The sequence below is a fragment of the Dendrobates tinctorius genome, unplaced genomic scaffold (genome assembly GCF_039654945.1).
Source record: "Dendrobates tinctorius isolate UK_male_01 unplaced genomic scaffold, ASM3965494v1 ptg000160l, whole genome shotgun sequence".
In the NCBI taxonomy this organism is placed as follows: Eukaryota; Metazoa; Chordata; class Amphibia; order Anura; family Dendrobatidae; genus Dendrobates; species Dendrobates tinctorius.
In genome coordinates this window covers 25947411-25962407 of record NW_027361827.1, presented here as the reverse complement: position 1 = coordinate 25962407, position 14997 = coordinate 25947411, and the positions used below count along the sequence as shown (strand labels likewise).

Genomic DNA, 14997 nt, shown 5'->3' with positions numbered 1-14997 from the left:
AATGGCGGCAATGGCGCCAATTTTGCACACAGTCTATAGCACCAAACACAGTCTCTGGCACACAGGACCCGGGGACACCGGGCTCCGTAATTGAAAAGTTTATAAGTGATTCGTGACGCCACCTGTGGTGTTCGGCAAGGGAGGTGTTAAGCCGACGCTGCAAGCAGATCCCCTGGGACAGATGGTGTAGTGCAGCAATGATGACAGATAGGGCTGTTGGTCCCAGGGCAGTGTAGTGGAATGTTTAGGAAGAGGGTGCAGTTTTTGGCACAGAGATGTAGCAGTGCTGAAGATGTTGCAGGAAGGAGGCAAGGACACAACAGGTTGCAGTTTCTTTACCTTTACTTGGCAAATGCAGTCCAGGGTCCTGGTTACAGATGGCACAGGAGCAGGCTAGCCTGGAAGCAACTCAGGGATCTCTCTATCAGATGGGTTGTGTAGTCTCCTTCCTAGCGCTGGCTTGAGGTACATGCAGTACGTGTTACACTGAAGTTCCTCCTTCTTATCTTCTCTTAGAACTACCTCGTATGGAAGACAGCTGTAGCCCTCTATCTCTCTTGGCTCACCCGTCGCTGTTGTGCCTCCGAGTCTTAGGTGGGAATAGAGCATTTACAGCTTCCTATTCCTCTAGTTTCTGTGGCAGGACCTTCAGTATCCATACAACCGTGGAGACCAGGCTCCAGATCATGCGCTATCACTGGGAGGGAGCTCTCTATTCTCAGCTCAACCTCCAGCTTCTCTCCACACGTCTACACTCTTTGCCCTCCTCACACTAACTCCTTTTTTCCCCTCCTGGCCCTCAGAGAGCACTTCTCCCCCAATTCTGGTTCAGAGCTCCCTCTGCTAGCCTGGAGTGGGAACTGTGTTGCATGACATGGTTAACTGTTAGAGAGACCCTTCATTGCCTCCAAGCCTGCCATCACCCTCCCTGGAGGAAGGCAATGCCACTGTGGCGACCATACTCCTGGGGGCGCCACACTTAATGTTCTTCTACTTTTTGTTCTTCTGCTTCTTGGTCTTCTGTCTCTTGTTGTTCTGTATCTTGGTGGTTGTCTTCATGTTCTTTGTCCTCTTGGTCATCTTCTTCAGGGTCATCTTTTTGGTCTTCTTCGGGGTGGTCTTCAGGGTCGTCATCTTCAGGGTCATCGTCTTCGGGGGTCATCGTCTTCTTCGGGGTGGTCTTCAGGGTCGTCGTCTTCAGGGTCATCGTCAGGGAGATCCAGAGTGATTACCAAAAACCATTTCAAAAAGCTTGAACTTGGAAATGTAGCAGAAGGTACAAGAAGGCTGAGGAACTGCTGAGGAGCAGCTGACGGTACTGGAACCCAGAGGGGCAGCAGAAGGAACAAGAGCCAATGGCACTACCGAGGACCAGCTGATGGTACTGGAACCCAATTACTAAGCAGGAGGTACCTGTGCCAGAAAGCACTACCAAGGACCAGCAGACGTTGCTGGAACTCGGATACCAAGAAGGAGGCACCTAAGCCAAAGGCACTGCCGAGAACCAGCTGATGGTACTGGAACCCGGATGGGTAGCAGAAGGAACAAGAGCCGATGGCACTACCGAGGACCAGCTGATGGTGCTGGAACCCACAGGGGCAGCAGAAGGAACAAGAGCCAATGGCACTACCGAGGAGCAGATGATGGTACTGGAATCCGGTTACTAAGCAGGAGGTACCTGTTCCAGAAAGCACTACCAAGGACCAGCAGACGTTGCTGGAACTCGGATACCGAGAAGGAGGCACCTAAGCCAAAGGCACTGCCGAGAAACAGCTGACGGTACTGGAACCCGGATGGGTAGCAGAAGGTACCCATGAAAAACAAAGTTGCCAGGCCGCGAGCCGGCCGCAGTTACCGAAACCCACAGTCCTAAAGGGGGTGCTTGTCCTATTGGCACTACAGAACCAGCCTTTATTGCCAGATCCCACAGCCCACATAGGAAGCACCTAAACTGCAGGCACCATAGAGTCGGCTAACCCGACCGCAACACGACAGGACAACGTATTGGTGTAAAAGTGACGTTGACACTACCCGGAAACAGCTGGCGTGCTGGAGCCAGGCTGGGCAGGAGGGAGTACCTGTGCCAAAGACACTGCCGGGAACCAGCTGGCGGTGCTGGAACCCAGGGTAAATACTACAAACAGAGTGGAGACAGAGGCCTAATTGGAGCAAATTTAAAATCTGTGGTTGTGTGAGTGTGGACAGAGCAGGAGAAATTGCCGGACACACAGCTGGGGATCAGCTGACATTACTGAACCCCAATAACACTGGAGCATATGTTGACTGTGCAGATGGCACTTCTGAGCAGCAATTGGCGGTGTTGGAGCCCAGGGTCAATAGTACAAACAGAGTGGAGGCAGAGGCCTAATTGGAGCAAGTTTAAAATCTGTAGTTGTGTGAGTGTGGACAGAGCAGTAGAAATTGTCGGACACACAGCTGGGGATCAGCTGACATTACTGAACCCCAATAACACTGGAGCACATGTTGACTGTGCAGACGGCACTTCTGAGCAGCAATTGGCGGTGTTGGAGCCCAGGGTCAATAGTACAAACAGAGTGGAGACAGAGGCCTAATTGGAGCAAATTTAAAATCTGTGGTTGTGTGAGTGTGGACAGAGCAGGAGAAATTGCCGGACACACAGCTGGGGATCAGCTGACATTACTGAACCCCAATAACACTGGAGCATATGTTGACTGTGCAGATGGCACTTCTGAGCAGCAATTGGCGGTGTTGGAGCCCAGGGTCAATAGTACAAACAGAGTGGAGGCAGAGGCCTAATTGGAGCAAGTTTAAAATCTGTAGTTGTGTGAGTGTGGACAGAGCAGTAGAAATTGTCGGACACACAGCTGGGGATCAGCTGACATTACTGAACCCCAATAACACTGGAGCACATGTTGACTGTGCAGACGGCACTTCTGAGCAGCAATTGGCGGTGTTGGAGCCCAGGGTCAATAGTACAAACAGAGTGGAGGCAGAGGCCTAATTGGAGCAAGATTAAAATCTGTTGTAGACTACTACTGATTTTAAACTTGCTCCAATTAGGCCTCTGGCTCCACTCTGTTTCTAGCATTTATCCTGGGCTCCAACACCGCCAGTTGCTGCTCAGAAGTGCCGTCTGCACAGTCAACACTTGCTCCTGTGTTATTGGGGTTCAGTAACGTCAACTGAACCCCTGCTATGTGTCCGGCAATTTCTCCTGCTCTGTCCACATTAGTAGTGGGAATGTGGACAGAGCAGGAGAAATTGCCGGACACACAGCAGGGGATCATCTGACTTTACTGAATCCACCAGCCTGAATGAGAGCATTTCAAGGGACAGTAGTTTTCCAATGCCAGCATTCAGAGCTTGTGCTCAGGGATGGTTTGCCGAGTATGGCCGCCTTTTCTCCCATGCCTGTGCTACCGATGGCTGTAGAGTGGCCTGGGAGTGTGAGGATGACAGGGAACGTAGTGCTGTGGGTGGAATTACACTGGGTCTCTTGTTGTGAGTTCATTTTCCCCTTCACTACTGAGGCCCGTGGAACTCCCTCTTCTGGTGAAGAAAGGTAGTGAGCCTGATTGTCAAACACCTGGGGCTGATGATGATGACTGGCTGAGTGGAGTTAATGACTGGATATAAGGCTGCCGACGCCCTTCTGGCCTGCGGGTGATTTCTCTGTGGACTTCTAGGAAACCAGTCTGATTCCTGCTCATCTAAAGCTAAGATTTCTGCTTTGCCTTTTTGCATTAGTGTTTTGTTTTCCTTGCTTTTCTGGATTCTGCCATTCCCTGCTGGGGTGAGCTGAATCTCCTTTTGCCTGTTGCTCTGTCTTCAGAATATTCCTGAGTACTGACATAGCTTTTTTGAAGCCTAGCGTCTTCAGGGCCTTTTTTACTGTCAGTTGTTGGCTCTTATTTTCATAGGGTTTTTCACGGATTGCAGACAGCAGCCTTCCTGTCCTTTCCTATCTAAAGCTAGCGTGGGCCCCATCTTTGCTCAGTCTATCTTTCTGTCTGTGTTTTGTTCTTTCTTCTTGCTTCACCGTCATTATATGTTGGGGGCTGCCTATTGCTTTGGGGTCTGCTCTGGGGCAGTTTAGATTTCCTTTTCTGTCTTTAGGCTATGTAGTCCTCCGGCTGTGATCGAGGGGCCTAGGGCATCGTAGGAGCCCCCCATGGCTACTGCTAGTTGTGTTGATAGGTTCAGGGGTCTGCAATCCGATAGCTGCCAAATTCTCTGGTTTTCTGGACTTAGCTAGCATTTCTATTTTTGCCTCCTACGGTGACTCAATCATAACAGTCTCTGTACAACAGTGCCAGAGGTTCTTCCATGGCGATCCTGTGAGGAAGCTGAACCAGCTGTGTGTGAGCTGGAGGCACAGAATCCCCACGTACTCTCCATGCTGAAACTCCACGCAAACGACCACGTGCCTTACTCCCTGCCTTCTTCATCTTGGTAGACTGATAAAGATAGGCAGAAAAGTACTAAGGGCTTAGTGTGCTTATTCTGAACAGCTGCTAACAGGTATAAGAAACACTAATTTTATAAAGCATGGACTACACTTTACAGTTGTGTGGGCCACATTACCTCATATTAAAGTGTTTGGTGAACTTTATTTATGTTTTTTTTCACAAAAAAAAGGATGTGACCAAAGATGTGAAAGCGATAGTATCACAAACTTTTTGTAGCTATTACAATGCAGGAAGGTAACCTACAATGCAATAGATGAGGCTCCAAAAAATAGGCTAATACTAATCTGGCTGGGGCTGCAGGGCACAAGCCAGCAGAAAGGCTCCTCTATCTACTCCTGTATAGTGTTTGCAACCAATCTAGCTGGATACGGATGGAAGCACACTAATAGGAGAAATTCAGGAAAAATAAGCAGCACTACAGCAAAAAAGGACAATGTATGAGGCAGTGACGCACGCTGAGCGGACTACAACCAGAGGTGGCTGCAGAACACACTACAGCGTGAGCTGCACTCACACACAGAGACCTCACAGACAGCCGTGAACAGTGCAGAGAACTGTGCACTAGCACTGAAAGGCTGCAGAAAGGCTCCGCTATCTACTCCTATATAGTGTTTGCAACCAATGTAGATGGATACGGATGGAAGCACACTAATAGGAGAAATTTGGAAAAATGAGCAGAAATAAAACAAAAAAAGGACTATGTATGAGGCAGTGACGCACGCTGAGTGGACTACAACCAGAGGTGGTTGCGGAACACACTACAGCGTGAGTTGCACTCACACACAGATCTTGCAGACAGCTGTGAACAGCGCTGCAAGGCAAAAGAAAGCTTCACACAGCGGTTGCTAAAATAACCTGGGTAAAGCACAATATAGCAAATCACTATCTCAAACTGTCAGTCAGAGTCAAAACAGCAGCGTCCTATCCCTAACTGAATTCACAGCAGAGTGAACCCAAAATGGCGGCGGTGGCTTTTATAGTGCATCATGACATCATTTCAGCAGCCAATCACAGCCATGCCATTAGTTAACATGCCTACATGCCTAACAGGATGTGCCCACACTTCTTCGGATTCCTCATTGGCTGAATCAAATCAAACTGGCTCATAGCATTATGGGAACTTCCGATTCCGGTATTCGATATGCAAAAAGTATCGGAACTCAGTATCGGAATTCCGATACCGCGAATATCGGCCGATACCCGATATTTGCAGTATCGGAATGCTCAACACTACTGTTCACATTTCCACAAATTTGTGTTAACATCAACTGCAGCAGCCGCAGCAGGCACAGAACCCACACTAAAGATATCACAGAGTGCAGTTATGTGACATTAATGCAGCACATTAAAAAAGGCAATATCACCTAGTCTGTCCGGTCTGCAATTGGGGTGCAAAAGTCTGGAGATCCATGACTTGTTCATCTTGATGAAAGATACGTGGTCTACACTTTCAGGGGACAGTCGGCTGCGCTCATCTGTCAGGATACCACCAGCAGCACTGAAGATACATTCTGAGAGAACGCTGGCTGCCGGGCATTATAAAACCTCCAAGGAATGTGAGGCGAACTCAGGCCACTCAACCATTTTGAAAGACTAAATGTGAAAGGGTGCAAACCCTCATTGATGGTATTGATATTTAGTCCTAGATACTCCTACACAATCTTCTCCATTCGTTCACCACTTGTAAGACTTGGAGTCTGTTGTGCTGGTACATGAGCTGATCTAAAAAAGTGTCAAAGGACTCACAGAAATTGCTTCTTCCACTTCCACCACCGCTGCTGCTAATGTTTTGGCATTGACGAATTAATGGGCCGGAGGTTGGAAGTCTACAGCTGCGATGCGAACTGAGTGCTTCACTGCTGTCTTGGGGAAAAGCTCTCTTAAGGTTGTATAAAAGTGTGTTTCGATACTCGAACATTTGTGGGTCCCTTTTTAGGGTGGGAATCATGTGGCAAAATTTGGATTTATAACGTGTATCAAATAAAGTGGCAACCCACTAATCATAACTATATGGGGATCATGTTGCAGATAGTACAGCAAGAAGGCACTCATATATCGGAGATTTGAATAAAGTGGAGGGTGCACTGCTGTCAATAATCATCAGAATATGAAAATGGGGTGCAATACCTAGTCTGTGCATCAAAATGTAAACATGAGAGAAAAAAAACTAGACTAATGATGGTATGAACATCCACATAGTAGTACAATCTGAAAAAAAAACTTTATTTCACCTCAGACAAAATGAGTATAAAAACATTTAAAACAGATAACACAAAACCAATAATCAACACCCCCCGTTATAAGCAATATAGGCTTTTACATGAAAATTCACAATAAATCAAGAATGATCTGGCTAATAGAAAGGGCACATGTCAAAACGGATCATGACTGATCCAGAATCCATATAAGGATAATCCACATATAGACAAAACATGTGCTAATGACAACCCGCAATGCATCCAAATTATAACATGACAGCAATGAAATATGCAAATAAATAATAATACACTAGAATATATATAGATAGTAAAAAATGCCAGATAGTAAAATCTATTATAACTTGGAAAACATATCCTTATTCATCCACAATCCCATATCCAAGCTTTAACCCACTGATCAATTTCCATATATGATGGACCCCAATGAAAAAGAAAGGGGAATAATTAATCCTGAGATATTCCACAGCCAGTATACAACCTGATAAATATTTACTGGGTCATAAGAAGAGAGAGGCAAAAGGGCTTAATGGCCTGTGGGTTGTGAACAGTGGTCACCATATCGCCAGCTCAAAGAGGTTTGTGAAAAAAAGCCATATGGGTATAAATCCCAATGAAGAGTTGGGGGTGAGGTAAGGGCCCCACGCATATCGCTTTGTCATATATCGGGCTCTACCATGAGGTCCAAGCCTATGCTGTGTTGGTGGCTGGGTAACATTGAGGCTCATTGCCTCTGTCCCCTCCCACCAACCACGAATAACAGAGAGGGGAGGATTATCCTCTTCATCCAACAGTTGCTCGCCCATCACTTCTTCTTCCTCCATTTGTTCCTCAGATCTTGCACCTTCGACAACAGTTTGTGTGTTATCACCAGCCCCCCTCGTTTGCAGTAATCCACCCTCGCTTGGCACCCACCTCTGTGATGATAGTCTTCAACTCACAGACAATGTTAACCCTTGTGCAGCCTCCTCTGCTTCCTCCTTTTCTTCTGGGACCACCATCTCTTCCCGCAGGCTATTCGAAGTCTGCTCCAGCATATAGATGACCAGAATAGTGATGCTGATGACGGCGTCGTCAGCGCTAGCCATATTAGTAGCCATTTTAAAAATATGCAGAAGGGTGCAGAGGTCCTTAATCTGTTCCCACTCTGTAAATGTGATATGCGCCACATCCGCACTGCGTTGGACCAGGCTATATGACATGACATACTGTGTCAAGACTCGTTGCTGCTGTCACAATCACTGCAACATGTACAGAGTAGAATTCCACCATGTTGGTACATCACACAGCATCCTGTTAACTGGCATGGACAAAGACCTCTGTATAGATACAAGTCGATGAGCAGAGGGGTACGAACGGCGGAAATGAGCACACAGCTTACGTGCTTCCTGGAGCAGCTCACCCAGGCCAGGATGGTGGCTGAGAAAATGCTGTACCACCAGGTTGAGTATGTGAGCCATGCAAGACACGTGTATGAGCTTGCCTCGCCGTAGGGCCGCCACCAGGTTCGCACTGTTATCGCACACAATAGTAAAAACATTTGCTAGTGCGGTTTCACATAAACACACACAAAGGAACGCACTCATCTAGGACGCGCGTTTTGGACCTTCCTTTCTCAGGCCCCTTGAGAAAGGAAGGTCCGAAACGGGCGTCGGGGTGGACGCACTCTATCTGGGCAATAATATAGCCACTACCTGCTGACATCCACGAGTAATTATATACTTTGTTCGGGCATTTCCCTTTCCATTGTGGGTAATGATATGGCTATGGGAGGTCAGTAGTTTATCGGCGTGATCCTCTTTCCATATATATGCTAATATGCTTTTATAAAGGAATAACTATGGGAATTTTGGGCACTATGTCCTATTAATAGAGCTCAGGATACATGTGTAAGCCTATTTAAATGCTGTTTAAAACTGCTTTATTTATATTGTATATAAATAGGCTGAGGTGCTCACGTGAGACTTAATATTTTTATGCCTAGATGAGTGCATTCCTTTGTGTGTGTATGTGGAACCGCACTAGCAAATGTTTTCTAGTCTGTCTCTCCTAATGTTGGTGGTATGGATTTTTACTATTGTTATAATTAAATAAAAATATTCTGATATTGATTATTGAAATTTTTGGCCTTTTGATCATCTTTTCCTCTTTATGTATATGTTATTTTGATGATAGGCATTACTAATCCCATTATACACATGGAATATATTGGATATATGTGTTAAACCATGTGGCTACAACACACTCAGTGTAACCTGAGATACCAGTTAGTGATTTCCCTCCTCCCAGCAGGGAGCCCCTTTGTCTTTCCACCATGTGAGGACTTCTGATAGACAATAATGAGAATCTAGTCATTTGTTCATAAAGCAATGCGAATTTAAGCTAGAAATACAAAAACTACATATCCGGGACGTTCTTCGACGGGACTATTTAGCCAGTGTTTTTCCAAATTCTAGCTTCAGCAGAATCCGAGAAGTGGATTCCTGGGCAGCCGGGGCAGCCTGGTGCTACGTGTTTGGTTTTGAATGAAAGCCAGCGACAAGCAGAATAAGATGATACTATGTGTGTTTCTATACGAGATACCCTCTGCGAGATATGATTATTATAAGTTTTCAGAACCAGATCTGTAACTCTGAGCTAGGGGAGGGAGCCAGAAAACCACCCCCTTTAGTGATGTCACAAGCCCAGGGGTCACCTGCACTCATGACAGCCGTCATTCTAGCATGGGAAACTGCTGCATCCAGACCCCTAAATGCATTGTGACATCTGGCTCCTCCCACCAGCATGGTTTTGCCTGAAATGATCTAAGTATCATGTGAGTGCCTCTTTTGTTCTGTTAATCCTCTTGTTATTTTGTAATTGCTGTGTACATAATTTAATTGTCTCATATTGTAAAATCTTTTTATATCCTCTGTAAACACTGCCTGTCTTTTGGGAGTAAAATATAAACTTATTAGTTCCGTCTCCATGTTCTATAACGAACTTTTACGTGCCTGAAGTAGTTACGCTACCAATTTGTGTGGGCTTCTTACCACTTTATTAATTTAATTATTGCTAGAGAAATCGGAAGCTGGTGGCAGCAAAGTGTGCTCTGGGCTAGATGGGCTTGCTGGCAGTGACAGAAGGGGTTTTATAAGCTGATTGTCTGGCTGCGGCTAGAGCCTTTATAATTCCCTCGCTGCAGTGGGCATAATAGCCAGTGCACAACAAGTAGCCCATCTGGTGACTAATTATTCTAGGTGCAGTTCCCTGACTGACCTGAGGGTAAGGGGGGCGCCGGAGAGCTGCAAGTTTCAAAGCGGAACCAGAAGTGGGATATACATAAATCCCGGCAGTTCGTGATACAGTGTGGCAGTCGAGGGATAACTAAAATAAGCCCTCCAGCAGTAAATTGATAGGTCAAGACTAGCTTGTTGTTTTCATCACATTGTGGCAGTGGTGGGATAACTAAGATAAGCCCCCCTGCACATGTGATAGCCGTGTGCGGCCAACAGTCATAACCCCTTTCCCTGACATGAGCCCTGGCTGCGCAGTATGGAGGCAGTGGGGGCTCGCTCTGAACTGTTCGAACGCGTGTCTCATGAAGGCAGAGGTTGAGGGTGCAGGTGGAGGCCCAATGGAGATAGAGGAGGCAGAAGCAGTGGAGGAAGTGTTAAATGTAAAAGTTTGTCCTGCATGTCTTGGGAATTTCAAGACTTGTGGAGCAGCGCCTGTCCCCACAGCTACAAGAGTCACTCGGTGCCCAGTCAGCAAGATGAAACGCCCTTGGCCAAGTGTCTGTGGTGAAATGCACCCTGGCTGTCAGAGATTTTGTCAAAGTTATACTACTGGAAATTTTGTGGAATAAATTCTTGCACAGCCGTATAGGATTAAGGAGCAAAACAATTCATGAAAAGGTTGATGGTTTATTCACAATCTCAACGCGTTTCGAAGTACAGGACTTCTTCCTCAGGAGATGATATCATCTACTAGGCAGAAAGGCAGCATTTCCATGGCTAACAATTTGGAGATGGTGGAGTTCAACATCTTAGCTTTGTCATGCGTAGGAGGAAACAATCTTTTACATGACCACAACTGCGGAACCGTGGGCTGGCTGCAGTCCTGTGAGAGAGTATGGTGAACTTGACAAACTGCTGGACCGTGAGAGGTGCAGGCAGAGATGATACTGTGGATTAAGAAATTTGTTGTGTGATCGTTCTCTGAGATCGGTCAAAAACAGCAGACATGTCTGCTCCAGTTACAGCTGAAGGCGGCCTCTCAGTCAGCGTGACTCAAGCAGGTAAAGAACCCGCGGTTCTGCGGTCAAAGACTTGCGTCTCAATAGTTGGCATGGTAATAGAGGAGGAGGAATAAGCAGCAGACATGATTGATGGGGCAGCTGATGGTTGTTGAGGTCCGCATTTTTACACAGTGGGATTCCCACAGTAAAGCATGTTGTTTGTGCATGTGAAGGTTCATACATGTAGCAGTCAAATTATTGCACTTTTTACCTCGACTCAATTTTTTTTGCAAAGTTGTCAGATTTCGTGAGTTGGCTCATCCTTTGCAGTATCAAAAAAGGCCCAGGCTAGGCAACCCTTTGCCACCCCTGTGAGCTGCAGACCCGCGGATGCTGCTGGTCAGAAGCACAGTTGTGACTGAGGATGCATCGCTCGTTGTGGCTGCATCACTATGTGTCTGCAACGGATGGTGCAACGTAACCTCTTTGTCTTCCTCCTCAGATGACCTACTCAGCTGTGTGCCTCTATTTTCACACCAACTGGCATCTAACACCTCATCATCATCCTATGTGTTATCACATTCCTTGCCATTGGAGTCACTCTCCTCCTCTGCTTGCCGTGACAGCACAGTACAGTCCACGTGAACCTCAAATATCTGTGTCTTATCAGGATCATCTCCACTCCAGGTCTGATGACAAGGGTCAGGATGCTGTTTGGACCGTACTTCTTCCTGCCCCAGATCCAAGTTAAAAAAAAATGTGGGCATTGGTGCAGATTTCCTCCTCTTGACTGTTTTGAGTACACTTCTGATGAGCATGGCATAGAATGTGTGAACAGCTCTTCAGACTAACCAATCTCTGGTTCCGTACAGTCAATTGAACGGTTGGATAGTTGGGACGCGGGGGAAAGCAAGGGTAATTTTGGTGCCACATCTGTGGACTGTACTGGGTGTGATGTTGAGGTGGAGGAAGAGGTGGAGAGGCCACTTTTAGCTGCACTTGCCATCCACTCAACTACATGCTCTTTTTGGGCATCATCGACAAGGCATACCGCTGTGCGTCTGTCAAAGAAAGGTAGTGGTGTAGCCTGTCCAGTAACATAAGTTGTCAGCTGTCTTTGCATAGGATGTGACGTTGCTTCACTAGTGCTTTCACAAACATTACCACCTACTCCACGTACACCTTGAACACCAAGTCTAATTCCCCTTCCACCACTGCCTAGCTTTTTCCCAGTCATACTGCTCAGATAGTGTAGTAGGAGCACAGTACTAGCAACCAAAAATTAGATTTTAAACTCTGCACCATCTCTGCTAACAGCAGAATTTCAGCGACAGTAAATTCAAAGTTGAAATATGGCGTGCTGTATCGTGTTAGTCACAGAAAAAAAGAATTATTTGAGTGCGGATTAGGCCTGTATGACAAAAAAGTTATGCTACAAACAATTTTAAAGTTAGGTTCCTTACTATACAGTATGATGTTAATAACGGAAGACTTTTTTGTGGCCTATGGATCAGGCCTCTAAAACACACTAGATGCTACAAACTATGTTTAAAGTCAGGTCCCTTACTGTATGCCGTTTATAACAGAAGACTTTGTTTGCGGCCTATGGATCAGGCATCTACAGCTTAATTTCAACCCATCCAAATTACAAAGTGTGATACTGCAGGTTGTATAACTTTTTGCAGCTGAAAAATTATAATTTTTTTCAAGGTGCCTTAGGTCTGCAGACAGTTTATCACAGACAGGTTCATATCACCGCCACAAAATGAAAACATGGGATACAGCAGGCTGTTTCACATTTAGCAACAGAAAAAATTATAACTTTTTTAATGTGCCTTAGGTCTGATGACAGTTTTATATCACCGAAGCACGAAATGACAAGGTGGGATACAGCAGGCTGTTTAATATTTTAACTAGCTACATGTGAATTAGAATGCTATACTCGTGCTGTGTTTACCAGAACGCCGTGCCTCTGGGCTCTGAAAACCCCCTCCCCTCATCAAGCACAAGCCAAATGCTCATGATACACTACCATTGCTAAAGTGCTGAAAATTTTTTTGTGGCAACTCAAATATTTTCCCTCACTCTTACCGAATGTTACAGATTTTTACCGATTTTATACAATTTTGCTTGGGTTTCCGATCACGAACTTGAATGTGCCAAATTTGTGACGAATTTATGTTTGGCGATCGTTTTCCAAACAAATTCGCTCATCACTACAGTACTTGCGAACGCAAACAGAGATGGGAAAGTTCAGGGTCTGTTCTGAACACCTACTTTTTGGGCACAGATCCGGAACATGGACTTCTCCAGGAAGTTCGTGTTACTATTCGGGTTTCGTACCCTGAACAACGTGTGTTTCTTGCGTTGTCATCTACATGGCATTGCGAGAAACACCGGCTACTCTGATTGGCAATAAGATCACTACCGCCTATCAGAGATCTGCAGCTCCCACACTGTCAGATGCGCAGGTGCTGGACCTCTCCTGGCACCTGCGCACTGCAGGACTCTGCTCTGCCCTCAACAGGGCAGAGCAGTGCGCCTGCACAGGAGCCACAACAGGCAGCAAAGAAGAGGCTGTCACTGTTATAAGATGGGAGGCGCCGGACCGGACCACGACACCCATTGGACCAAAACTGGACCCGGACCACCCCTGGGTGAGTATAATAGAACTCATTTTTCTAATCTTTCAGGTTACATCGGGGGCTTATCTACAGCATTACAGAATGCTGTAGATAAGCCCCTGATGGTGGTGCTAGCAGCTGATAATCGAAAAATGAGGTGACAGATTCCCTTTAACACTTTCCCTGTGGTGGCAAGTAGGATAAATTTTTGTATTGTTAGGTGACATCAAGCCCATGGGTTAGCAATGGATGGGTGTCTATTAAGACACCTCTTTTCCATTACTAACTCCATAGTCAAATTGTAAATACACACTCAGCCAGAATACAGTACTTTATTTGAAATACAAAGACACACAGTTTTACTCCTTTATTTAAAAATTAAAAACACAGTTATAGTCACCTTAATGCATATTTCATTGAATTCCTAGTCTCCTGTAAAAAAATAAAAATAAAAAACAACCATATCCCTCTCCTGTCTGACGTACTGTCCCATGCTGTAATACATGTTCAGGTCTCTTCATGAGGCATAGACTAATACAAAATCTGAGGAGTCACATATTGTGACTATTTATTGTGCATAAATATGTGACTCTTCAGATTTTGTATTAGTCCATGCCTGATGAAGAGACCTGAGTAGTCTCGAAAGCTTGCAATTGGTAACCATCTTTTAAGTTAGTCATTAAAAGGTATCAACCACTGAGGACTCTTAATTCTGAATATTGGATATACAAATTTAGATTGTAAACCAAAATATGTTGGTACTATATAAATATATAAAATAAAATTATCTCTTTATAAATAAGCTCTTCTTGTGGAATAAAACTTTCTTTTCTGTACTTACAACAATATATCACTGACTTTTTTTTCATGAACATGCATTAGAGTATTGGTGGAAATAAGTAAAGTTGAATATCTCACTTCACATTGTATGCTTAGTTAAATGACTTCTGTTAACATCACTTAACCTCCTCATGAGCAATACTTATCTCTTGTCTTTCAAGAAGAGTGAAAATCTTCGGCTTTAAATAACCCCCGAGAGCAGTGTGATAAAAAGGGATGTGAGTATAATAGGTCATCACTGATGTCAAACTGCACTGCCTCCTTTCAGCTCAGTAAAAGCTTCAAACATCTACAAATCACTGTGTGCTTCTACTTAGCATTTTAGATGTGCCTTGTGAGCCTTCATTATCAATTCTTCCTTGAAGAAAAAAATAACTTGGAAACTGCTGTTAAGAATTGAGACTGATGGGATAAAGTGCTGCCAGAAAATGGATCATCCATTCACGCATCCGAGCCCTGACATCTCTGGAGTATAAAAAAGGAATTTTCTATTCCTTCTAGGCTGTAATATGTATCTGCCTCCCCTACTCCCTCCAGATGTAACAGATTATTGCATGCTATTATATGATATTCTTTTATCATAAAACTGGAGATTAGAGGAGCTGAGCCTTCCTCATCAGCTATTATACTCATTGCCCAACAACTAC

At 45.2% G+C, this 14997-nt stretch overlaps 1 protein-coding gene across 2 annotated transcripts in view; it reads left to right on the top strand.

Moving 5' to 3' along the window:
• The window catches only part of LOC141052486 (stimulated by retinoic acid gene 6 protein-like), a 664959-nt gene that overhangs the window by 60702 nt on the left and 589260 nt on the right, over positions 1-14997 (top strand). The window lies entirely within an intron of this gene.